The sequence below is a fragment of the Salvelinus namaycush genome, chromosome 14 (genome assembly GCF_016432855.1).
Source record: "Salvelinus namaycush isolate Seneca chromosome 14, SaNama_1.0, whole genome shotgun sequence".
Classification (NCBI taxonomy): domain Eukaryota; kingdom Metazoa; phylum Chordata; class Actinopteri; order Salmoniformes; family Salmonidae; genus Salvelinus; species Salvelinus namaycush.
The window spans coordinates 37,486,910-37,513,283 of NC_052320.1; the positions used below are offsets into that span (position 1 = coordinate 37,486,910).

At 46.1% G+C, this 26,374-nt stretch overlaps 2 protein-coding genes across 3 annotated transcripts in view; both read right to left on the bottom strand.

Moving 5' to 3' along the window:
* LOC120059487 (nuclear receptor coactivator 3-like) overlaps nt 1–93 on the bottom strand; it is a 137,041-nt gene extending 136,948 nt beyond the window's left edge. Inside the window, exon 1 of one of the 2 annotated variants that reach the window (XM_039008581.1) lies at nt 8–93. The gene's annotated coding sequence lies outside the window, so the exon portion shown is untranslated. The remainder of the gene's footprint in view (nt 1–7) is intronic. The other variant, XM_039008584.1, reaches the window with a different exon arrangement.
* LOC120058740 (general transcription factor II-I repeat domain-containing protein 2-like) overlaps nt 1–26,374 on the bottom strand; it is a 103,999-nt gene that overhangs the window by 71,883 nt on the left and 5,742 nt on the right. The window lies entirely within an intron of this gene.

The window sequence follows — 26,374 nt, forward strand, 5'->3', positions numbered from 1 at the left end:
AACTCACCAAATCGATGTATCTCTGTGAGCGCACCGATATCTTCTTCGTTTCGCTATTAACTCTCCGCCATCTTCAACGCTGTGTTTGTTTAAATGGGAAACACTCCCGAAGCCCAAGAAGCCAGCTTGTGGCTGAGCGATGGGGTTTCTGGGTAGAGTAGTTTTATTCCCGTCGAACACTGGTATTTTAGCTAGGGCAGACCTCCCGGATACGGACTACAACTACGTACACCCCAAGAGGAGATCTCGAGCTCTGGTGTAGACGGCTGACAGCGACGAAATTAGAGCAGGAAAAATGCCATGGTGTTTATTTTTAGTTAACCTGAGGAGCACTTGAAAAGCAAACAGTGACTTGTTGTGTGCAAATGCCTGTAATACCTAATAGGCTGTTCTGCTATCATCTGCTCTAACATGGTCATGGCGGTTTGCAGAAGAGGTGTGGCTTGGACATAATGTCTAAGTAAACTTATAACATTTACAACAGGGATCATCAACAAAATTCAGCCGGTGGCCGATATATTCATGAGCGGATGGTGAGGGGGCCGGGAACATAATTGCTAATAATTTGTAGACTGCAAATTGACCGCAAGAAACTCAAACGCATATAATATTTCACTAAAACATGATCATTTCAAACCTTGCTTGCGTTTGTACATGATCACGTATCTCTCTATTTATTATGCGTGGTAATACTTTGGGAGGTGCCATATTCAATCAAACCACTTTAACCGTGATTTTGAGTTTGATTGAGCTGCTATAAATGGCATGATGTTTTGATTTAGTCTGGTAGTCTTGACGCCTTAGTGAGAGCTAACTCTGAATTGCTAGCTGTAATAATATTTTTCGGACCTGGAAAGGGCTGCGTGGTTTTATTTTGTATCTGTAGAACAGTGGGACCTCCAGGCCTGTATGTCTTATAGATGAGGCCCATATGTTGACTCAATATGGGGGAGCTGGCAGGGTCAGTGTGGACCGGTGGCGTCAGAGCCTGCATGGGGACTGGGGCACAATCTGCACAGTCGGCCCAGAACCTGTACCCCTGCCAAGAAGAGACAGGGTAAGATAGCACCAACCCGTCACCATGGTGATACCAGGCAGGCAGGGGAGTAGGCACACACACAGGCAGAGCAGAGAGTATGGTTTCAGCTGTGCCAGGGAGGGGTAGAGACTGAGGGAGGGAGAGCGATAGGAAGAAAGTGAGAATCAGGTAGAGAGAAGGAGGAGAGAGTGTAAAAACAGAGATGGCGTGGCAGAAAGGCTGGAAGACAGGTAAAGAGGGACAACAGATGTATTGATATAGTGAGTATTTAGTATATTGTATTTACTAGGATCCCCATTAGCTACTGCGTCCAAACAGCGTTAAAACAATTACATCACAATAAATGAAATGAAACCGCCTACATCATACATAAAACAACGCATCATACAAGACATTATTATATTATTAATCTATTATTACAAATGTACAATATAAAATCCACAATAGCACAACATTACAATGTGTGTGTGTGTGTAGAGTGGGTGTGTTAGAGTCTGTGCGTGCGTGTGTGTTTCTCTTCACAGTCGGTGTTGTGCCATGAGAGGTTGTTAGATCTGTTTTAAAAAAATCTGATTTCACTGCTCGCTTGAGTTACTTGATGTGGAAGAGAGTTCCATGTAGACATGGCTCTGTGTAGTACTGCACGTTTCCTAGAGTCTGTTTTGTACTTGGGGACTGTGAAGAGAACCCTGGTGGCATGTCTTGTGTTGTATGTATGCGTGTCTGAGCTGTGTGTTAGCTATTTGAACAGACAGTTTCGTGCTTTCAACACGTGAATACCTCCCACAAAGGTGAACTAGTGATGCAGTCAATCTCTCCTCTACTTTGAGCCAGGAGAGATTGACATGCATTTTATTAATATTGGCCCGCCGTGTTGATTTAAGGGCCAGCCGTGCTGCTCTGTTCTGGGCCAACTGTAATTTTCCTGTAGGACTTGTTTTGTTGATTGAGTGAGTGTGAGAGGAGAGGGAGAAAAATTGTGGAAATACAGAAAACAAGGCAAGGAGGACAATGAGAGAGAGGGCAAGAGAAAGAGAGGGAGAAATGGTGAGTGATGTGAATGTGCAGAGTGAGTGAAGATGAGGAGGGAGAGAGTGATAGAAAACATTAAGTAGAACCAGTCAGAGAATTACCCAGAGAGAGAGAGAGAGAGTGCTAAAGGAAAGAGAGAGAAAAGAGAGGTGACAAAGAGCGAAGGGGGAGGAATGAGCAGGAGGAGAACAGGACTTTGCAATTAGCCTGGCCTGGGCATAATCCACCAAGTCAAGGAATACGACCAGAGGAAAAGAAAGATGGACAGACCTGAGTTACAACTGTGCTTGGATTATGTGTCCTTTCAAACATTTTTAGAGAAAGAGAGAGAAAAAGAGAGGAAGAGAAAAAGGGGTGGACGTGTAACACTGCAGAAGTTAAATAAAGTTTTAGTGATGAAAAGTGGAAAGTGAAAACTGCAGCTCAAGCAGTAGCAGCAGGCTGGCAAGCAGCACATTCTCTGAACATGTCCCAAACAGCTTCGACAAACAAGACACACTATTTATACCGCTGGAGAAAGGCCTTCAATTATGATATTTATTTCAGGAAGCAGTGTCAGCACAAACAGACTGGTACTTGATAACTTCTCGGCGTTGATGATTATGTTGTACCGCAAAAAAAGTGCTTCAGGAACATCCTGATTCTAAAGTTGGTTTTTCTTTAGATTGACCCTTTCTATTGGTTTCATCTATAGATGTGAATGAATCAATGCTCATGTAAAGTTATTTGGTGACAACTCTTCAAGCCTAAAAGTATTTTTTATTGGATTTGCTTTGATGAGGTTTGTCTGTTTATGTGTGTAACTGTGTGTGTGCTCTCTTCTCCATTTTCTCTACAGAACTAGGGGCGGGCTTGAGTCTGTCTTTCCCCCCTCCCCCATCACCACACAATGCAGAGAGCCAAACCACTATCAGTGCTTTTGTCCATACTCCCCCATTAAAGTGAGAGGGCACAGAGAGGGGGAGAGGAGGAGGAGGGTGAAAAGAAGAGAGAGGTGAAAAATGAGTAATCTGTCATGAAGAAGAATGTGTCTTAGAGAGGTTGAAAAAGATGTCCCTAACCCCAAACCCCTAACCCTAAACCTAACTCCTAACCCTAATCATAACCCTGACCCTAAACCTAACCCCTAAGCCTAAAATAGCCTTTTTCCTTGTGGGGACCGGTGAAAAGTCCGCACATTTCCCTGTTTTCTCCCTGTTCTACTATCTTTGTGAGGAATTCTGGTCCCCACAAGGACGATAAAACCAAATAAACACGCACACATACACACACCTCCTTCCTTTAGGATCCCTCGTAGTCGAATATGAGATATCACAGGTCCGGGTTGCGGTGTGGGTCTGGCTGGCCATGGGTCCGGAAATGACTAAATAGGCCAACCCGTGGCCTGCAGATCTTGTCGCAGTTGGTACAGCGATGGTTCATCTTGTGAACAGGGCTTGTTGTTACTGGCAAAGGTGTCTGTGTTTTAATGCATGTGTCACGATCGTCTTGAGGATAATGAGTGGACCAAGGCGCAGCGTGTGAAAAATACATCTCTTTTATTTGAGACGAGTGAAACACGAAACGAACACTTATAACAAAACCAAACGACCGTGAAGCTACAAACGTAAGTGCAATACAAAAGCTACAAACGTTCTACATAGACAATTACCCACAAAACCCAATGCCTATGCCTGCCTTAAATATGGCTCTCAATCAGAGACAATGAACCACAGCTGCCTCTAATTGAGAACCAATCTAGGCAGCCATAGACATACAAACACCTAGACAAGACACTGACCCATTTAACATACAAACCCCTAGACAATCCAAAAACACATACATTCCCCATGTCACACCCTGACCTAACTAAAATAATAAAGAAAACAAAGAATACTAAGGCCAGGGCGTGACAGTAGCCCTCCCACCCAAAGGTGCGGACTCCGGCCGCAAAACCTAACACAGAAGGGGAGGGTCCGGGGTGGGCCTTCCTATGGCGGCGGCTCGGGTGCGGGACGTGACCCCCACTCCACCATTGTCAATACCAGCTTTGGTGTCTCTGGTAGATCCTGGCTGACTGGCGGCTCTGGAAGATCCTGGCTGGCTGGCGACTTTGGCTGCTCATGGCTGGCTGGCGACTCTGGCTGCTCATGGCTGGCTGGCGACTCTGGCTGCTCATGGCTGGCTGGCGACTCTGGCTGCTCATGGCTGGCTGGCGACTCTGGCTGCTCATGGCTGGCTGGCGACTCTGGCTGCTCATGGCTGGCTGGCGACTCTGGCTGCTCATGGCTGGCTGGCGACTCTGGCTGCTCATGGCTGGCTGGCGACTCTGGCTGCTCATGGCTGGCTGGCGGCTCTGGCTGCTCATGGCTGGCTGGCGGCTCTGGCTGCTCATGGCTGGCTGGCGGCTCTGGCTGCTCATGGCTGGCTGGCGGCTCTGGCTGCTCATGGCTGATTGGCGGCTCTGGCAGATCCTGGCTGACTGGCGGCTCTGGCAGATCCTGGCTGACTGGCGGCTCTGGAAGATCCTGGCTGGTTGGCGGCTCTGGCGGATCCTGGCTGACTGGCGGCTCTAGCGGCTCCTGACTGACGAACGGCTCTGACGGCTCGGGACAGACGGATGGCTCAGATGGCGCTGGGCAGACGGATGGCTCAGATGGCGCTGGGCAGACGGATGGCTCAGATGGCGCTGGGCAGACGGATGGCTCAGATGGCGCTGGGCAGACGGATGGCTCAGATGGCGCTGGGCAGACGGATGGCTCAGATGGCGCTGGGCAGACGGAAGGCTCAGACGGCGCTGGGCAGGCAGGCAGCTCAGACGGCGCTGGGCAGACGAGCAGTGCAGGCGGCGTTGGGCAGACGGCCGACTCTGACCTGCTGAGGCGCACAGTAGGTCTGGTGCGTGGTGCCGGAACTGGTGGTACCGGACTGGAGACACGCACCTCAAGGCTAGTGCGGGGAGCAGGAACAGGGCACACTGAATTCTCGAGGCGCACTATAGGCCTGGTGCGTGGTACCGGAACTGGTGGTACCGGGCTGAGGGCACGCACCTCAGGGCGAGTGCGGGGAGAAGGAACAGTGCGTACAGGGCTCCGGAGACGCACAGGAGGCTTGGTGCGTGGTACCGGAACTGGAGGTACCGGGCTGGGGACACGCACCTGAAGGCTAGTGCGGGGAGAAGGAACAGGGCATACTGGACCCTGGAGACGCACATTAGGCCTAGTGCGTGGTGCCGGAACTGGTGGTACCGGGCTGGGGACACGCCTCTCAGGGCTAGTGCGGGGAGAAGGAACAGGGCATACTGGACCCTGGAGACGCACATTAGGCCTAGTGCGTGGTGCCGGCACTGATGGTACCGGGCTGGGGACACGCATCTCAGGGCTAGTGCGGGGAGCAGCAACAGGACGCACAGGACTCTGGAGACGTACAGGAGGCTTGGTGCGTGGTGCCGGAACTGGTGGTACCAGGCTGGAGACACGCACCATAGGGCGAGTGCGTGGAGGAGGAACAGGGCTCTGGAGACACACTGGAAGCCTGGTGCGTGGTGTAGGCACTGGTGGTACTGGGCTGGGGCGGGGAGGTGGCGCCGGAAATACCGGACCGTGCAGGCGTACTGGCTCCCTTGAGCACTGAGCCTGCCCAACCTTACCTGGTTGTATGCTCCCCGTAGCCCGACCAGTGCGGGGAGGTGGAATAACCCGCACTGGGCTGTGTAGGCGAACCGGGGACACCATGCGTAAGGCTGGTGCCATGTATGCCGGCCCGAGGAGACGCACTGGAGGCCAGATGCGTTGGGCCGGCTTCATGACATCCGGCTCAATACTCAATCTAGCCCTGCCAGTGCGGGGAGGTGGAATAACCCGCACCGGGCTATGCACATGTACAGGAGACACCGTGCGCTCTACCGCATAACACGGTGTCTGCCCGTACTTTCGCGCTCCACGGTAAGCTCGGGGAGTTGGCGCAGGTCTCCTACCTGACTTCGCCACACTCCCTTGTAGCCCCCCCCCAAGAAATTTTTGGGTTTGACTCTCGGGCTTCCAGCCTTGCTTCCGTGCTGCCTCCTCATATCGCCTCCTCTCGGCTTTAGCTGCCTCCAGCTCTTCACGAGGGAGGCGATATTCTCCCGGTTGAGCCCAAGGTCCCTTACCTTCCAATATCTCCTCCCAAGTCCAACAATCCTTTATGCGCTGCTCCTGCTGCTGCTTAACACGCTGCTTGGTCCCGGTTTGGTGGGTAATTCTGTCACGATCGTCTTGAGGATAATGAGTGGACCAAGGCGCAGCGTGTGAAAAATACATCTCTTTTATTTGAGACGAGTGAAACACGAAACGAACACTTATAACAAAACCAAACGACCGTGAAGCTACAAACGTAAGTGCAATACAAAAGCTACAAACGTTCTACATAGACAATTACCCACAAAACCCAATGCCTATGCCTGCCTTAAATATGGCTCTCAATCAGAGACAATGAACCACAGCTGCCTCTAATTGAGAACCAATCTAGGCAGCCATAGACATACAAACCCCTAGACAATCCAAAAACACATACATTCCCCATGTCACACCCTAACCTAACTAAAATAATAAAGAAAACAAAGAATACTAAGGCCAGGGCGTGACAGCATGCTCTATTTCCAGATAAGTACTGTCTTCTTTCGGCCTCGAAGAGTTGTGTTCCATTAGTGATTTCGGTCCTACATGAGGATCTCCCAAGGGCAAGGGTCTCCCAGTTGTTTTGATCTATATTGCATTTCTTGAGGTGTGCTTTGAGGTCGTCACGGTAACGCTTTTTCTGACCTCCAGGGGCACGGGATCTATCCCTGAGCTTGGGATTAGAAAACTTGTTTAGGGAGCCTTGATTTGCTCCTCCTCACGAGGTGACCTGCCCGTCGGAGATGATGCACCCCTGTATAGAAGTCCTAGTGGTGACTTCTATACAGGGGGAGTTGGTTTTCTCCAGGACACTGATGATGGTTTGTCTGTCTTCCCAGCTGATGTTAAGCGTTATCCTGAGGCAGCGTTGGTGGAATTTTTCGATGGGGTCCAGGCTTCCAAACTGTATAGCAGGGTAGGAATGATCACACGCACACACGCACACACACAAACTGTGGTGGAAAACTGTCCTATACCCCCCTCCTTCATAATCACATACGCGCATGAAACTGAACAGGCAAAGAGCCTGGGTCTGTATCAAACACATGTAGGGCAGAATAAGTCAAAGAGCAGTAATTGGATAGAGATGTTCCGGATATTACTGAGACAGAATCCTGGAAGTTTTCAGTACTGCAGTGACAGTGAGAGGGAGGGAGGGAGGGAGGGAGGGAGGGAGGGAGGGAGGAAGAATAGACAGAGAGAGGCTGTTTAACATTCCAAACAGGTAGAGAGAATTCAGGAGCAGCAGAGCAGCCAGCGGCACACACAGGTATAACGCACAGGGGCTCAGTGGGAGAGAGAGGGGGAGGCAGAAAGAGAGAGTGAAAGTACAGAGGAGATGGATGGGTTTGGAAACGTCCACTTGCACACAGGTGTAGTGTAGGGAAAAAGAAGGGGAGGGGGTAGAGAGTAGTAGGAGATTGGTAGAGAGAGGTGTCAGGCGCTAGTGAAAATACATGTAGTAGCCGATTCTACACCACCCCAGGTTTAAACCAGAGCAAGGGGAGCTCTACCTAACCATACAATACAGGTTCTTAAATCTGGTGGAAACTCACACTGTTTACACAGGGAAGAGGCTGAGACCAGAATAATGTTATGATCTTTTTGGGGGAAAAAGTCTCTTTTTAAAAAGATATCAAATAGTAAAAGTGATAAACAAATGAAATATAAAATGAACAATAAAACAATGAAGGTACAATATACAATAAAGATAAGTCCTTAGATTGTTGACGCTCCCACAGTAGTATGGGCCCGTAGTGCAGATTAGCAGTAGTGCACTTGAGAATTGAACCGTGGCGAGAGTTCAGAGTTCTAGGGGAGTCGCGTCAAGGCCACCCACAACACTGCGAGACAGAGAAGACTGATGACAGTATGACGTCTGAATCACTGAATAACTCTGTCTGTCAAATCGTCAGGAACACTAGCAAAGCAAAATGCCCTCGGACTAAACCAAATAAATATAGTAAGGGTGCCACAAAGACAGTTCAAACAATAACTAAATCAAAAACCAAACAGTCGCCCCAGTGCTCACTCCCTCCGCCAGTCGACACGCATTCAAAACGCACACACCTGTAATTCTACCACCAGCTAATAGTAGGCCACTTCAGCAATCTTTGGCCTCATCTTCTTCTATTACGTTCGCCTCCACACTTCACCACACACAACGTTTGGACAAGGTTATCTTGGTGTGGTAGCTAGCTGGCCGTAATGTTGTAGTAGCGTTTGGTGTCGTTATGGCTGTGCCGGAGCGTGGAGCTGGAGCTCGGGTTGGTAGTGAGTGCGGGTGGAGAGAGAGAGGGGTTAATAGCATAAGATTGATATATCGTACCTTAATCACAATAACCCCCTTTTGCCACATATGACAGAGGGACAGGTACACTCTTAGATAAAAAGGTGCTATCTAGAACATAAAATGGTTCTTCGGCTGTCCCCATAGGAGAACCCTTTGTAGAACCCTTTTTGGTTGCAGGTTTAATCTTTTTGGTTCCAGGTAGAAACCTTTCGGGTTCAATGTAGAACCCTTTCCACAGAGGGTTCTACATGGAATCCAAAAGGGTTCTAACTGGAACCAAAAAGAGTTATCCTACGGGGACAGCAGAAGCCATTTTTCTAAAAGTGTAGAGGCGGAGAGAGAAAAAGAGAGCAAGCATGAGGTGAATAGAGAAGCTTGCAGGCACTCAGGTGTGTTTTTTTGAGGGAAGGAGCTAGATGAGGGAAGAGAGAGGGGAGATGAGGGAAGACACAAAAGGAGAGATGAAAAGAGATACAAGGGGGGTGGGATAGATAGGAGAGTGGAAAGGACTACAGGGGAAGAGAGAGAGACTAACAACACAGACAAAAAGATGGATGGAAGGATGGGGAGATGTTTTGAGTAGCGAGTGCTGAGTGCAAGGGGTGGGGGGAAAAAATCTCCTTTCTAAATAAAGTGGGCTAGTACACCAATGTGTTTGACATGGGCAGGAGCAGGCCTGCGAGCTGAGGGGGAGAGAATGTAATCTTCCTTATTTTATATTTTTGCCATTACCTTTTCGCCAGGTTTAGAATTGTAAACTATTGCGAGCACTGCTCCATATCACTTGATATCCACCACAAGGGGAGAGAAGAGAAGAGGGAGAGAGAGAGAGGGGAGAGGGACAGAGGGGGAGAGAGAGAGAGAGACCTGATTAACTCAAACTAAACTGTTTATCGTACAGCAAAGTGTGTCCAACTCCAAACCCCCACAACAGAAAAGATAAAGAGCATACTATGAGTGCACCGCTTATAAAGGGAAAGAGCTCTCCATGCAGAATGGGGCCCATATATAAATATCCCATGTTTTTCTCTCACCTCCACCTCCACCCCAATCCCATGATCTTTTATATCAATAATGCAACAGAAAAAATTGTAAGATTTTGTTATTTAAGTTGTTTCTTGGTTAGTGGCTATTTATATCTTTATTTGGTCGAAATTGTGATAGCTACCTATGCAGGAAAAAAATGGTGGGAAAAAAAAGTTGTGTCTTTTGCTATCGTGGTTAGCTAATAGATTTACATATTGTGTCTTCCCTGTAAAACATTTTAAAAATCAGAAATGATGGCTGGATTCACAAGATGTGTATCTTTCATCTGGTGTCTTGGACTTGTGATTTAATGATATTTAGATGCTAGTATTTACTTGTGACGCTATGCTAGGCTATGCTAGTCAGCTTTTTTACTGATGGGGGTGCTCCCGGATCCGGGATTGTGATGAAGTAGAAGTTAAACAACACAAATTATTGCAGTTTTACCATCTCACCACCAGGGGATGCTGCAGCACCAGCAGCACCTGTACTTCCCGCAGCTATGTGGAAGGAGAGACAATACAAGGAAGGCTGACCATCTCTCTGTCACCCATCTCTTCATAGTCTCAGCTAGCATCCCACTTCTGCAGCCACCCCCACTGCAGGCACCTCTTAATGCAGCCACCTCTTACTGCAGCCACATCTTACTGCAGCCACCTCTCATTGCAGCCACCTCTCATTGCAGCCACCTTTTACCGCAGCCACCTTTACCGCAGCCACCTCCTGTTGCAGCCACCTCTTATTGCAGCCTGTAGAGCTCCCATCAGCACAACAAAGCCGAATCAATAGGACTTGATGATTATAGCAGATCAATCAGATTTTTATTTTTTTATTTCATGTAACCTTTATTTTATCAGGGAGTCATACTGGGACCAAGGACTTTTTTACAGATGAGCCCTGAATTACATAAATTACACGCATCAAAATATAAATACAAAATGCAAGCAGAAAGAAAAACAAGGTCTTAAAGAACAAACCCATTCATCAGTAATAAGGTCCTCCATCAGCTTTCTAAGTTGACCTAGAGGCACCAGAACATCACATTTAAGAACATTTTGAAGATTGTTCCACAAATAAGCTGATTTACCTAACTCAGTAGAGACCAAAGGGAATTTCTGGCTAACTCGTATGTCTAAAGTGTAGTTATGATGTTACGGTGCAGTGGGACATTTTGTTAGAGGGTTGAAATGAGAACATAGCCATCTATCAATCTACGTGACATCAAAGAGGGCCAACCAACTTTCTGGTAGAGAATGCAGTGATGAGTACTAAAATTGTTGCCTTTAATAAAGGGCAGTGCGCTGTGGAAAACATCGTCTCGCGGCTTTAATGAAGTGGCAGCTGCGTTCATATAGAAGATGTCACCATAGTCTAGGACCGATAGGAACATCGACTGAATCATCTGCTTTCTACTATTTAGCGAGAGGCAGGACCTATTTCTATAGAAGAAGCCCATTTTTATTCTCAGCTTCTTAACTAACTCATCAATATGCTTTTTAAAAGACAGCTTTTCATCTATCCAGATGCCCAGACATGTGTAAGCAGGGACACGGTCAAATGGACACCATCCTAAGTACATACGGATAAATCTTCAGAGATATTCTGATGTGTTCTAGAGAACAACATATAATTCGTTTTACCTGTATTCAATACTAATTTCAGGTCAATTAAGTTTTCCTGTAATACATTGAAGGCAGACTGTAGACCAGATAGAGCCTGGTCAACCGTGGGGGCAATAGCATACACAACAGTATCATCGGCATACAAGTTCAGGTTAAAATTTTTTTACAGACAAGTTGACATTGTTAATATAAACAGTAAACATGATAAGATGAATGTTGCAATAGGTCCATCCTCCGAAACTGCCTCTAGGGACTCTCGTGCGTTTGTTCTCTCTGAAAATATACTTAACTAAATGTACAGTATGTGAACAAGTTGGATTCAAGGTTCATCCTCGTTAATGGATTTGAATCATACGTTTGTCACAGGAGATTATCAAATGGATTTTAGGAGTTCAAATCAACTGAACATATAAAAAGGGCACAGCCAAACAAAACAGTACACGTAGCAGCGTATCAGGAGTGAGACTGGTCCAAACCAACACCTGACCTTACTAGTGCCGTCAGCTGCCAACGCAGCTGGCCATGCCACTGTTCTGTGTGTTGTGTTTGTGGTAAATATTCACTGTGCCAGATGCACAGTTTGTTATTGATCCCAGCTGCATGGACATGATCACACACACTTGCCGGCACGTACATAGACACATGCACGCACACGCACACGCACACACACGCACACACACACACACACACACACACACACACACACACACACACACACACACACACACACACACACACACACACACACAAACAGACTTCCCAAGGTGCTAAGTAATTAACAGTGTCTGTTTTTGTTTTGTTTTTTTTGCTCTACTTGTCAGCATTCCAAACAGGACATTGACTTGGGCAGGAGCTCACCGGAACTGAGTACCAGCAACTCACATTTTCTTCCGCTTGAGTTCCTGCACCTCCCATAGAATAGTAGCTCAAATGTATTGAGGAGTTCCTGCACCCAAATATAAATGGTACCAGCGCCAAAAATGAGTACCGGGCACCTATTTCAGTCCAAGTCAACCACTGGCCTAAACATTCATACACCTTCAGATAGAATTCATAGCAAGCAGTAGGGAGGAGGGTGGAAAAATGAAAGGGATATACACAGTGTACAAAACATGGCTCTTTCCGTGACACAGACTGACCAGGTGAATCCAGGTGTAAGCTATGATCCCTTTTTCATGTCACCTGTTAAATCCACTTCAATCAGTGTGGATGAAGGGGAGGAGACAGGTTAAAGAAGGATTTTTAAGCCTCGAGACGATTGAGACATGGGTTGTGTATGTGTGCCATTCAGAGGGTGAACGGGCAAGACAAAAGATTTAAGTGCCTTTGAACAGGGTATGGTAGTAGCTGCCAGGCGCACCGGTTTGAGTGTGTTAAGTACTGCAACACTGCTGGGTTTTTCACACTCAACAGTATCCCGTGTGTTTCAAGAATGGTCCGCCACCAAAAGGACATCCAGCCAACTTGACACAACTGTGGGAAGCATTGGAGTCAATATGGGCCAGCCTCCCTATGGAACGCTTTCAATACCCTGTAGAGTCCATGCGCCGACCAATTGAATTATGCTCGATTATTTACCTGGAAAAAACGATTAAAAAAAACAAAAAACTATCAGCTTATCAATTTCAAAATAATGGGCAGGTCTTGGCAAGTGTCACTTCGCACTGATACTATGTGCTATCGCTGTGTAGGCTAAGCTACACTGTGTAGGCTACTCACCGTTAGCAAGGTAGTTAAGACTCACTAGCCAACTTGGCTAGCAAAAACAAGTAAAATTGCCAAACAAAGCTCACTGTAAAAAAAAAAATTCAAGAGACAGTGATTTTGCCATGAAGGGCCTCCAGTCCCCCTCTATATCAATCACTGATTGCATTGACCTAATCGAGGGCCTTAAAGACAGTTTCAGTACATTAAGAGACAATGATCAGCACTACAACAATGTTTTATTCAACACTTTCAGATATCATGAAACATGCTTCTCACTTCAACTCGCACACTCTCCCTCCCTCCGCTGAGACATGATTATCAGTCCAGTGAAATAAAAAAAACTAGTTATTTCAATGTATTCTCTGACGTGCCTCGCAAGTAACAGGCTACAACAACTGATCGATTACGTTTCATCATATAGCTTAGCGTGAGACTCGAGTTTAGAAATATAAGGGACTGTACAGTAATTACAATAAGGGGTAGGCCTACTTGGAGAAAAACTGATCTCTTCTTATATATGGAAATAGACAAATGTAGAGAAACTATATTTATAGCGGAGTGCCTGGATACAGCCCTTAGACGTGGTATATTGGCGATATACCACAAACCCCCGAGGTGCCTTAAAAATATATGTAAAAATATATGTTTTGTCATACCCATGGTATATGGTCTGATATACCATGGCTGTCAGCCAATCAGCATTCAGGACTTCAACCACCAAGTTTATAATTGGAAATATAACTTTAGCCTGTGCGTCTACTCCCATGTGTAACAGTATAACTTTAAACCGTCCCCTCGCCCCGACACGGGCGCGAACCAGGGACCCTCTGCACACATCAACAACTGACACCCACGAAGCGTCGTTACCCATCGCTCCACAAAAGCCGCGGCCCTTGCAGAGCAAGGGGCAACACTACTAATAGGTTTCAGAGCAAGTGACGTAACTGATTGAGAACTGCTCCACTGGGATTCTCTGCCTCTAACCCTATTACAGGGGCTGAGTCACTGGCTTACTGGTGCTCTTTCATGCCGTCCCTAGGTGGGGTGCGTCACTTGAGTGGGTTGAGTTACTGACGTGATCTTCCTGTCTGGGTTGGCGCCCCCCCTTGGTTTGTGCTGTGGTGGAGATCTTTGTGGGCTATACTCGGCCTTGTCTCAGGATTGTAAGTTGGTGGTTGAAGATATCCCTCTAGTGGTGCGGGGGCTGTGCTTTGGCAAAGTGGGTGGGGTTATACCCTTCCTGTTTGGCCCTGTCCGGGGGTATCTTCGGATGGGGCCACAGTGTCTCCTGACCGCTCCTGTCTCAGCCTCCAGTATTTATGCTGCAGTAGTTTATGTGTCGGGGGGCTAGGGTCAGTTGGTTATACCTGGAGTACTTCTCCTGTCTTATCCAGTGTCCTGTGTGAATTTAAGTATGCTCTCTCTAATTCTCTCGTTCTCTCTTTCTTTCTCTCTCTGAGAACCTGAGCCCTAGGACCATACGTCAGGACTACCGGGCATGATGACTCCTTGCTGTCCCCAGTCCGCCTGGCCTTGCTGCTATTCCAGTTTCAACTGTTCTGCCTGCGGTTACGGAACCCCTACCTGTCCCAGACCTGCTGTTTTCAACTCTTAATGATCGGCTATGAAAAGCCAACTGACATTTATTCCTGATTATTATTTGACCATGCTTGTCATTTATGAACATTTTGAAAATCTTGGCTCTCTCTAATTTTCTCCTTCTCTCTTTCTTTCTCTCGGAGGACCTGAGCCCTAGGACCATACGTCAGGACTACCGGGCATGATGACTCCTTGCTGTCCCCAGTCCGCCTGGCCTTGCTGCTATTCCAGTTTCAACTGTTCTGCCTGCGGTTATGGAACCGCCACCTGTCCCAGACCTATTGTTTTTCAACTCTTAATGATCGGCTATGAAAAGCCAACTGAAAATTATTCATGATTATTATTTGACCATGCTTGTCACTTATGAACATTTTTGAACATCTTGGCATAGTTCTGTTATAATCTCCACCCGGCACAGCCAGAAGAGGACTGGCCACCCCTCATAGCCTGGTTCCTCTCTAGGTTTCTTCCTAGGTTTTGGCCTTTCTAGGGAGTTTTTCCTAGCCACCGTGCTTCTACACCTGCATTGCTTGCTGTTTGGGGTTTTAGGCTGGGTTTCTGTACAGCACTTCGAGATATTAGCTGATGTACGAAGGGCTATATAAAATAAACTTGATTGATTGATTGATTGAAACGCTACTAGCGCGTACCCGCTAACTAGCTAGCCATTTCACATCCGTTACACTCACCCCCCTTTCAACCTCCTCCTTTTCCACAGCAACCAGTGATCCGGGTCAACAGCATCAATGTAACAGTATAACTTTAAACCGTCCCCTCGCCCCGACACGGGCGCGAACCAGGGACCCTCTGCACACATCAACAACTGACACCCACGAAGCGTCGTTACCCATCGCTCCACAAAAGCCGCGGCCCTTGCAGAGCAAGGGGCAACACTACTAATAGGTTTCAGAGCAAGTGACATAACTGATTGAAACGCTACTAGCGCGTACCCGCTAACTAGCTAGCCATTTCACATCCGTTACACATGCACTATTGTTAGGCCCTATAATCAGTCTATTGATCATTTAATTGATGTCACACAATACATTGTAGGCACACTTGATCCCCCGCGCCCAGCGGAGAATTGCACTTGGCTTGCATTTTGACTCATAAAGTGATCTCGACTAAGAATGATGATTTGAGCGCCCACATTTTGGCCAACCTACATTTTTGCCGGCCCTGTCATCAATGGATTTCTGCCTACGCCACTGACACACACACGTGCACGAAGGCACGCTCGCGCACACACACACACACACATAGTCATAATGTAATGTAAGCTCTAGATTGAGGAGAGTTGCTCATGCAGTTTTGGAGTGGCGGTGTCCTAGATTCAGAGCACTGCCATGCTCCCACCCCTCCCTTCTCTCTTCCCTCTCTTCCTCTCGTCCCTCAACTAAACTCGTTCAGTCCTTCCCCTTCTTTCCACCCCCTCCTTTCTTCTACTTTACTGTGTGGTTGGTTACATGATAAATAACCTCTCTCTTTGTCCCTCCTCACAGTTATTCTATCCCTGCCTACCTTCCACCCACCTTTCTGTTCTCCTCTCCTCCTTCATTATAGTTCTCCTTCATTCTCTCTCTCCCATTGGCTTGCTGGCTGGACACTGACACTGATTCGCCACATCCCCCTCCTCACGGCACACTGGAGCCTTAAAGGAAAATTCCACCCCAAAACGATCTCTTGGTATTTGTTTCATTAGTCCATTGTTGATATAGTCCTAAAATCTTTTGCATGTCAGCAATCAAGTTTTCAAGATTTAGAACTTTCAAAATACAGAAATACAGCCGGTATACACTCTTAGAAAAATAGTTCCAAAAGGGTACTTCGGCTGTTCCCATAGTGATCCACTCTTACATGCTGACTAGACCAGGCGCGTACGTTCGAGTGCACATGTTGATTTTGTCTACCCACATCAGATGCGATCAGGTTGAAATATCAAAACGAACTCTGAACCAACTATATTAATTTGGGGACAGGTCGAAAAGCATGTAACATTTACAGCAATTTAGCTAATAAGCTTGCTGTTGCTAGCTAATTTGTCCTGGGATACAAACATTGGGTTTTTATTTTACCTGAAATGCACAAGGTCCTCTACTCTGACAATTCATCCACAGATAAATTGGTAAACCGAGTTAGTTTCTAGTAATCTCTCCTCCTTCAGGCTTCTTCTTCTTCTTTGGACTTTATATGGCGGGTTGGCAACCAACTTTAAGGTGCATTATCACCACCAACTGGACTGGAGTGTGGATGTCAGTTCATCTTTCAATCACCCACGTGGGTATATGGTCCTAAAAACCAATGAGGAGATGGGAGATGGGAGAGGCGGGACATGCAGCGCATGAAGCATCACAAATAGAACCAAGTTCTACTTTTTGCGCCTACGACGACGACGCTCGTTGACGCTCGCGAGCAGTTTGGATGCAATGATTGAGTAACATGTATGTGTACATTTATTTTGCAACGCCCGCGCATGTAACGCGAGCAACGTGGTCAGCATGTTAGAATAAAAGGCACTATCTAGAACCTAAAATGTTTGTTTGGCTGTCCCCATAGGAGAATCCTTTGAAGAATCTTTTTTTGGTTCCAGGTATACCCTTTTGGGCTCCATGTAGAAACCTATGTTGAAAGGATTCTCCAAAGGGTTCTCCTATGGGGAGCACCTTTTTTTCTATGACCGTATCACTGAGACACACAGATTAAGATCCCTTTATTGGTCAATTGCACACAAGGTCCAACTGAAATGCTGATTAAACAGCTTAATCAGCATAAAAGTGTGGTATTTGATCTGGGCATGTGCCAGGTAACAGGGTAACGCAATTTTCCCTCTTACACCATACCCAAACCGGACGCGCACGTGCGCCATCGTGCGCAAATTGATTGTGTCCCCCCCTACACCAAACGCGATCACGACACGCAGGTTGAAATATCAGCATTAAACATTTATGGCAATTTAGCTAGCTAGCTTGCAGTTGCTAGCTAATTTGTCCTATTTATCTAGCTTGCTGTTGCTAGCTAATTTGTCCTGGGATATAAACGTTGAGTTGTTATTTTACCTGAAATGCACAAGGTCCTCTACTTCAACAATTAATCCACACATAAAACGGTCAACCAAATTTTCTAGTCATCTCTCCTCCTTCCAGGCTTTTTCTTCTTTGTACTTTATATGGAGATTGGCATCTAACTTTCATAGGTGTATTACAACGACCGACCAACCTCAGTTCAGCTTTCAATCACCCACGTGGGTATAACCAATGAGGAGATGGCACGTGGGTATCTGCTTCTATAAACCAATGAGGAGATGGGAGAGGCAGGACTTGCACCGCGTTCAGCATCACAAATAGAACTGACTTCTATTTTAACACTTGGCAACGCAGACGCTCGTTTGTGCGCGCGAGCAATGTGGGTGCGATGATTTAATAACATGTATGTGTAAATTTATTTTGCAACACTGCGAGTGAAGTGAGTTCGGAAAAACTGAAAGTATGCATCTTATAAACAGTTACCACATACGAACTTTATATGTCTGAAGTCAGAATCAAATAGTCTTCGCAAAAATAACATGGTCACTGTGGTAGAACGTTTATTTTGATTGCCAACTTTCAGAATTGATCAAAGTCCCATTTCAGGGGCCTCCCGGGTGGCTCAGTGGTCTAGGGCACTGCATCGCATCGCAGCGCTAGCTGTGCCACCAGAGACTCTAGGTTCGCCCCAGGCTCTGTCGCAGCCGGCCGCGACTGGGAGGTCCGTGGGGCGACGCACAATTGGCCTAGCGTCGTCCGGATTAGGGAGGGTTTGGCCGGTAGGGATATCCTTGTCTCATCGCGCACCAGCGACTCCTGTGGTGGGCCGGGCGCAGTGCACGCTAACCAAGGTTGCCAGGTGCAGGGTGTTTCCTCCGAAACATTGGTGCGGCTGGCTTCCGGGTTGGATGCGCGCTGTGTTAAGAAGCAGTGTGGCTTGGTTGGGTTGTGTTTCAGAGGACGCATGGCTTTCGACCTTCGTCTCTCCCGAGCCCGTATGGGAGTTGTAGCGATGAGACAAGATAGTAACTACTAACAATTGGATACCACGAAATTGGGGAGAAAAAGGGGGTAAAATTCAAATAAAATAAAATGTCCCATTTCAGATGTGGCCATTTGGGGAAATCGTTATTTTTGTAAAACACGTAAATGTTTATTTTTTGAACTATTACATTGACCTGACTATCCACAATAATCACATTAATATATGCATGTTACCGTTCTTATCAAGTTCACCATCAAGTTCGTAAGTTATGAATTTCGAGATAGATATGAATTATTGTAATACATTTCTTCAAGAAAACCAGACAGTATCTGGTGTGACCACCATTTTCGTCATGCAGTGCGACACATCTTCTTAGCATAGAATTGATCCGGCTTTGATTGTGGCCTGTGGAATGTTGTCCCACGTCTATTCATTGGCTGTGCGAAGTTGCTGGATATCGGAAGGAACTGTAACATCCCAAACATGCTCAGTGTTTGACATGTCTGGTGAGTATGCAGGCCATGGAAGAACTGGGACATTTTTACCTTCCAGGAATTGTGTACAGATCCTTGCGACATGGGGCTGTGCAGTATCATGCTGAAACGTGATGGTGGCGGATGAATGGCACGACAATGGGCCTCAGGATCTCATCACAGTATCTCTGTGCTTTCAAATTGCCATCGATAAAATGCAATTGTGTTCGTCGTTCGTAGCTTATGCATTGCCATAACATAACGCCACCACCACCATGGAGTACTCTGTTCACAACCTTGACATAAGCAAACCGCTCGGCCACACGACGCCATACACACGCTGTCTGCCATCTGCCGGTACAGTTGAAACAGGGATTCATCTGTGAAAAGCACACTTCTCCAGCGTGCCCGTGGCTATCGAAGGTGAGCATTTTCCCACTGAAATCGGTTACGAAGCCGAACTGCAGTCAGGTCAAGACCCTGGTGAGGGCGACGAGCACCGAGATGAGCTTCCCTAAAACAGTTTCTGACAGTTTGTGCAGAAATTCTTCGGTTGTGCAAATCCACAGTTTCATCAGCTGTACGGGTGGCTGGCCTAGACAATCCTGCAGGTCAAGAAGCTGGATGTGGTGATCATGGGCTGGCAGGGTTACACGTGGTCTGCGGTTGTGAGGCCGATTGGACGTACTGCCAAACTCTCTTAAACAACATTGGAGATGAGTTATGGTAGAGAAATTATAATTAAATTCTCTGGCAACAGCTCTGGTGGACATTCCTGCAGTCTGCATGCCTTTTGCATGTTCCCTCAAAACGTTAGGCATCTGTTGTGTTGTGTTGTGTGACAAAACATTTTAGAGTGGCCTTTTTTCCCCCTCACAAGGTGCACCTGTGCAGGGGCGCCGTATCGGGGGGGGGGGGAAGTTAGGATGATACTAAGGGCCTGTGACTGACAGGGGCCCTAAAAAATTATTAGAACATTAGGTACATTTTTTTCAATATTTAATTATTAACCTATCATCATTAATATAATATTTTATTTACAATGTACTAATAAAACTAACGGTTTCTTTTACTTTACATTTTTTGGCAAAAACTAAACATCCAGAGAGACGCTGTATTGCCCAACCCCCCCCCCCCCCTCCAATATTTAAATAAAATGGGTCCCAAACCAAACCTGTCCCCAAACCAGGCGCGATCGTGACTTGCTAGCAGTGAATTGCGAGTGAGGAGTGCCGGGAGAGCATGATGTCTCAGCTTCCTTAAGAAAAATCTGGCTTCCAAAAACAAAAAGAAAGAAAAGAAAGACAGGCGAGAGAAAAGAAAGAGCGACAGTATGTCACCCAATTTTTCACAAATTGAGGTGTGTGTAGTCAGTGGGTGGTGCAAATTAACCTGTTAGCTTAGTCCATAGTGAAATAGGCTACTTTTGCTCCCCTAACATTAGTTACTTCATATCTTCACAGAAAATTATGAGAGTTTACATTTCGCTCCTCTTTTAGCCAACATTTAATCAATGCAGGCAAGCTTTTAGCAAGCTATTCATACTAAGTCAGTTGTCCCTGCCCCTGCCTGGTGCCAGGCCCAACAGATGCAGCTTCAGGCTCAGCAGCCCTGTCTCCCCATCCCCATACCCCTGAACCAGCCCTACTGAAGAAGGGGGCGAACAGCATTGTGTTGAATGGCATGTCAGTTGGCATAATTGCAGGTACTGCAATGCATTGAGGACAGGAATGTGATTCTCCAGTCAGGAAAAATCTCACTTGACACAGAGGCAGTCAATATCAGAGCATTAAAGGAAGAGATGCAGGCTCTTAGAGATGGATGGGAGTCTCTCCTGTCTGAGGCAACACTGATTGCTAAGCAAATTAATGTTGCACCTCAATTTAGCAAGGAACACAGCAGCCAGAGGAAAAGGAAGAGATTCCATGATGAGACCTCTCAAGAGGAGACAGCTCAGGACAGTGCAGCGACGGTGTTTCTGAACACAGTTTTTTTACTGCTATGGACAACATTATAAGTGACTTGGACACTAGGTTCCACACCACCGCAAAAATTGTAGAAGAATTTTCTGCTGTTCTGAAAGTTGGGCAGATGAGTGAGGATAAAGTCCCTTCTGTGTGCCAATCACTGATCATGAAGTATTCCAGAGATCTTACACCTGGTATTGATGGCGCCGAAGAACATGGCTGACGTTTTACATTCTCCCAACCAATTGTGCTATTTTGTTATTTTTTTTGCGTTTTGTGTAATTTATTGTGTACATAATGTTGCTGCTACCGTCTCTTATGAGCAAATATAACTTCTGGACATCAGAAAAGCGATTACTCACCGCGGACTGGAAGAAACTTTTTCCTTTAACGAGTCCGACGAAAAGGATATCCTGCTTTCACTGGAACAGGCCCAGATCCACGCCTTTGCGTGAAGAAAAGAGGCCGGAAAAGAGGCCGCAGATTGGGCACCCTTCTGAGAATCCGGAGGCGAGCGAGTAAACTCCCATTGCCTTCCATTCTTCTTGCTAATGTGCAATCATTGGAAAATAAAATTGATGACCTACAATTAAGATTTTCCTACCAACGGAACATTAAAAACTGTAACATCTTATGTTTCACCGAGACGTGGGTGAACGAAGATACGAACAATATAGGTTAGAGGATTTTCCATGCACCGGCATAACAGAGACGCTACCTCTGGTAAGACGAGGGGTGAGGGTGTGTGTCCTTTTGTCAATAACAGCTGGTGTGCGTTGTCTAATATTAAAGAAGTCTCGAGGTATTGCTCACCTGAGGTAGAGCACCTTATGATAAGCTATAGACCACACTATCTACCAAGAGAGTTCTCATCTGTATTATTCGTAGCTGTCTATTTACCACCACAAAGCGAAGCTGGCACTAAGACCGCTCTCAACCAACTCTATAAGGGCATAAGCAAAGAAGAAAATGCTCACCCAGAAGCAGCACTCCTAATGGCCGGGGTCTTTAATGCCGGCAGACTTAAATCAGTTTTACCAAATTTTTACCAGCATGTCACATGTGCAACCAGGGGGGAAAAAATCCTAGACCACCTTTACTCCACACACAGAGAAAGCTCTCCCCTGCCCTCAATTTGGCAAATCCAACCATAATTCTATCCTCCTGATTGCTGCTTACAAGCAAAAACTAAAGCAGGAAGTACCAGTGACTCGCTCAATACAGAAGTGGTCAGATGACGCGGATGCTACACTACAGGACTGTTTTTCTAGCACAGACTGGAATATGTTCCGGGATTCATCCAATGGCATTTTCGGAATACACCAGCTCAGTCATCGGCTTCATCAATAAATGCATCGATGACGTCATCCCCACAGTGACTGTACATACATATCCCAACCAGAAGCCTTGGATTACAGGCAACATCCGCATCGAGCTAAAGGCTAAAGCTGCCGCTTTCAAGGAGCGGGAGACTAATCCGGACTCTTATAAGAAATCCCGCTATGCCCTCAGACGAACCATCAAACAAGAAAAGCATCAATACAGGATTAAGATTGAATCCTACTACACTGGCTCTGAAGCTCGTCGGATGTGGCAGGGCTTGACAACTATTAAGGACTACAAAGGGAAACCCAGAGGAGAGCTGCCCAGTGACGCAAGCCTACCAGATGAGCTAAAAGCCTTTATGCTCGCTTCGAGGCAAGCAACACTGAAGCATGCACGAGAGCACCAGCTGTTCTGGATGACTGTGTGATAACACTCTCGGTAGCCGATGTGAACAAAACCTTTAAACAGGTCAACATTCTCAAAGCTTCCTGGGCCAGACGGATTACCAGGACGTGTACTCAAAGCATGTACGGACCAACTGTCAAGTGTCTTCACTGACATGTTCAACCTCTCCCTGACCGAGTCTGTAATACCTACATGTTTCAAGCAGACCACCATAGTCCCTGTGCCCAAGAAAGGGAAGGTAACCTGCCTAAATGATTACCGCCCTGTGGCACTCACGTCGGTAGCCATGAAGTGCTTTGAAAGGCTGGTCATGGCACACATCAACAGCATCCTCCCGGACACCCTAGACCCACTCCAATTCGCATACCGCCCCAACAGATCCACAGATGACGCAATCTCAATCGCACTCCACACTGCCCTTTCTCACCTGAACACAAAGGAACACCTATGTGAGAATGCTGTTCACTGACTACAACTCAGAGTTCAACACCATAGTGCCCACGAAGCTCATCACTAAGCTAAGGACTCTGGGACTGGGACCCAGAGCTAAGGACTCTGGGACTAAACACCTCCCTCTGCAACTGGATCCTGGACTTCCTGACGGGCCGCCCCCAGGTGGTAAGAGTAGGCAACAACACGTCTGCCACGCTGATCCTTAACACTGGGGCCCCTCAGGGGTGTGTACTTAGTCCCCTCCTGTATTCCCTGTTCACCTACGACTGCAACTCCAACACCATCATTAAGTTTGCTGACGACATAACAGTGGTAGGCCTGATCACCGACAACGATGAGACGGCCTATAGGGAGGAGGTCAGAGAACTGGCAGTGTGGTGCCAGGACAACAACCTCTCCCTCAATGTGAGCAAGACTAAGCAGCTGATCGTGAACAACAGGAAAAGGCGGGCTGTAATGGAGCGGGTCGTGAGTTTCAAGTTCCTTGGTGTCCACATCACCAACAAACTATCATGGTCCAAACATACCAAGACAGTCGTGAATATGGCACGACAAAACCTTTTTCCCCTCAGGAGACTGAAAAGATTTGGCATGGGTCCCCAGATCCTCAAAAGGTTTTACAGCTGCACAATCGAGAGCATCCTGACCGATTGCATCACCGATCGGTATGGCAACTGCTCGGAATCTGACCGTAAGGCGATACAGAGGGTAATGCGAACGGCCCAGGACCTATATAATAGGCGGTGTCAGAGGAAAGCCCATAAAATTGTCAGAGACTCCAGTCACCCAAGTTATGGACTGTTTTCTCTGCTACCACACGGCAAGCGGTACCGGAGCGCCAAGTCTAGGTCCAAAAGGCTCCTCAATAGTTTCTACCCCCAAGCCATAAGACTGCTGAACAATTCATAAAATCGCCACCGGACAATTTACATTGACCCCCCCCCCTTTGTACACTGCTGCTACTCGCTGTTAGTTTGTTACCTATGCATAGTCACTTCGCCCCCACCTACATGTACAGATTACCTCAACTAGCCTGTACCCCTGCACACTGACTCGGTACCCTGTATATAGCCTCGTTATTGTTATTCTTATTGTGTTACTTTTTATATTACTTTTTATTTTAGTCTACTTGGTAAATAATTTCTTCTTGAACTGCACTGTTGGTTAAGGGCTTGTAAGTAAGCATTTCACGGTAAAGTCTACACTTGTTGTATTCGGCGCATGTGACAAATAAAGTTTGATTTGATTTGATTTTTGAGTTACAAAAGGAAGTAAGACACCTGAACACTGTATATGCTGCCACTTTCCCCCATAACTTGTCCCCTCTTGGTCTCCTGAATGCAATTTGTAAGATGCAGCTTCAAGGCATTTTTGGAGAAGTGTGCATTGTTTTACATATATTTTGCACACTGCCTGTGACTGTTGCTGGTGGCGAGAGAGCTTTCAGTAAGCTAAAACTGATGAAAAAAAACGATTTGAGTTCCACTATGTCCCAGGACAGGCTTTGCAGTCTTGCCATGCTGTCCATTGAAAGTCAGTTAGCTAGAAAGCTGGACTTCAAAGACTTGATCGGTGACTTTGCTAGCAAGAAGGATGAGCGAGGGCCAGTGATAACTGTTAAATGGCATGGCTATGGATATTGGATCACTACACACATGATGCCCACAGGCTGAGAACAAGACTGAGAACAAGATATATCTCAAAGTAATGGCTGGATTGCCATAAAATGTGTTGTGCACAATCAAGACCCCCAAGTGGAAGAAACCTATTGATTTGGTGACCTCTTGACCTCTCCTCTAGCGCCACCATCAGGCCTTTTCATTTCCATTTCCATTTTGTTTTCCACTTTCCATTTCCACTTTCACAGCTGCTTATTTTATAGTTGGTATGCATACTTAGTTCAAAAATCTGCTGCTGATTTTATTATTTTGTTTGTTATATTATTCTATAGATGATAATATTAATTTATTTTAATTGAAGAGGTTAATGTTAATGTTAAGTTATATTTATTTTAAGTTATTCATTAATGTTATGAGAATTTTCCATTCAAGAATTTTACCATTAAATTTACATGTAGACTGTAAAAGATGGCCTTTAGCAAATTTCTTATAGTCATCAGTCTTGCATCAAATAGTGAATTCCACTATATGCAGAATGTTGCATGGATGTCTGCATAGTGTTATATTTTCACAGCTCACTCTCAGTAAGTATTGTACAGTAAATATTGGAGCCTTGAATGGGTCGATTGGGTTCTGGAGGTGTGTGGTTACAGCAATTGCGCAGGGTTGGTGTGGCCTATGGTGGTGGGGCCCAAAATCCCTGGCGGTGCCCCTGCACCTGTGTAATGATTATGGTGTTTAATCAGCTTCTTGATATGCCACACCTGTCAGGTGGATGGATTATCTTGGCAAAGGAGAAATGTTCACTAACAGGGATGTAAACAAATTTGTGCACAACATTTGAGAGAAATAAGCTTTTTGTGCGTATGGACATTTTTTTGCCTCTTTTATTTCAGCTCATGAAACCAACACTTGTTCCGTTTATTTTTTTGTTCAGTATAAATTACATGATTACCCTGTATATAGCATTTTACTTTCTTGTGTTCTTATTTCGTATTTTTATTTCTTGTGTATTTTTTTAAACCTTATGTAATTTTTTTGTGCTATATTGATTTTGATTACTACATTTTGGGGTTTGGAATTAGAAAAAAAAGCATTTCATGTTTCCCTGGACATTAAAACTGTACTTTAAATCCCTGGGGCCTCCACATCACTACTTCCGCCCGCGCACGCACACACACACACCATTGATACTACAGCGCTGCTAATCGTTGGCTATTAGTGGTCGAGTCTAGGATTACATGTCTTATTAAATACAGAATTCCAAATGAGCCTCGTTAAATAAGAACGCCTCCCTTTTTAATAAAGCTCATTTATATGGAAATTACACATAATTCGCACGATTCAGAAAGAGATGTATGCTCATTGGATGAAGGGGGAGGAATTAGACGAAAAGAACGTGAGTGATTTTTACCGATTTCTTCTAATTGGTTGGGACCGTCTTTTCTGGGCTGTAAAGATAAGGCCGAAAATGATTTGACGAGTACGCAGGCAGACAGACACGCTGATGATCGTCCCATGTTCTCATCTAAAATAAATTATTGATAACCAGACACTGACGATTTACGGATTTTTTTTTTAAACCTTTATTTAACTAGGCAAGTCAGTTAAGAACAAATTCTTATTTACAATGACGGCCTACCCCGATCACGACGCTGGGCTAATTGTG